The following is a 674-nucleotide window of genomic DNA, read 5'->3' as shown; positions in this document are numbered from 1 at the left end:
ATGAGAGGATGAGAGGATGATTAGATGGGAGGTTGGATAGAGGGATACATAAACCAATGATGAAATTCAACACAACGCCAAGTACTGCCTCCTTCTGAAAACCAGCCTATACCTACTCCTCTCCCTTTTGTTTCCAGGGCCGCAGGGTTTCATTTTTCTCCGCTTCCTATGTGTCCCTTTCGTGTCTTTAAATTAAGGGTAAATTCCTGGAGGCTCAGGACTATAGAGACTGGCAGGAAACAGCAGAGCAGATGGAATCCCAGCTCTGCCGTGTGCCAGCTGTAGGACTCGGGCACGTTGCTAAATCGACTTGGTACCAGCTGCCTTGTATGTCAAATGGGGGGATTTCACTTGTACCTACCTACCCCATAGGTGGTGGTGAGAGAATTAAATATGCTAATGAGAGTAATGAGCTTAGAACATGCCGGGCCAACAGCAAGCCCTCGGCAAATGTTCACTGCTGATGATGTTCTGTTGTACCTCTTCCATTGCTTACAGTAGTGGTGCACATACAAAGAAGTATGGCGCCAATATTTCACTGATTCCATACACTTTCATGAACAATCAATTTTAGTTGAACCATGCCATTCTTCCGGCATGCACATTGCTTTTGAATGCTGTTGAATATCTCAGATCTTATCTTCCTAGCTTGAGTCAACACAAGTATACATTAA

The sequence above is a fragment of the Saimiri boliviensis genome, chromosome 3 (genome assembly GCF_048565385.1).
Source record: "Saimiri boliviensis isolate mSaiBol1 chromosome 3, mSaiBol1.pri, whole genome shotgun sequence".
Lineage (NCBI taxonomy): Eukaryota > Metazoa > Chordata > Mammalia > Primates > Cebidae > Saimiri > Saimiri boliviensis.
This window is presented reverse-complemented; position numbering follows the sequence as displayed.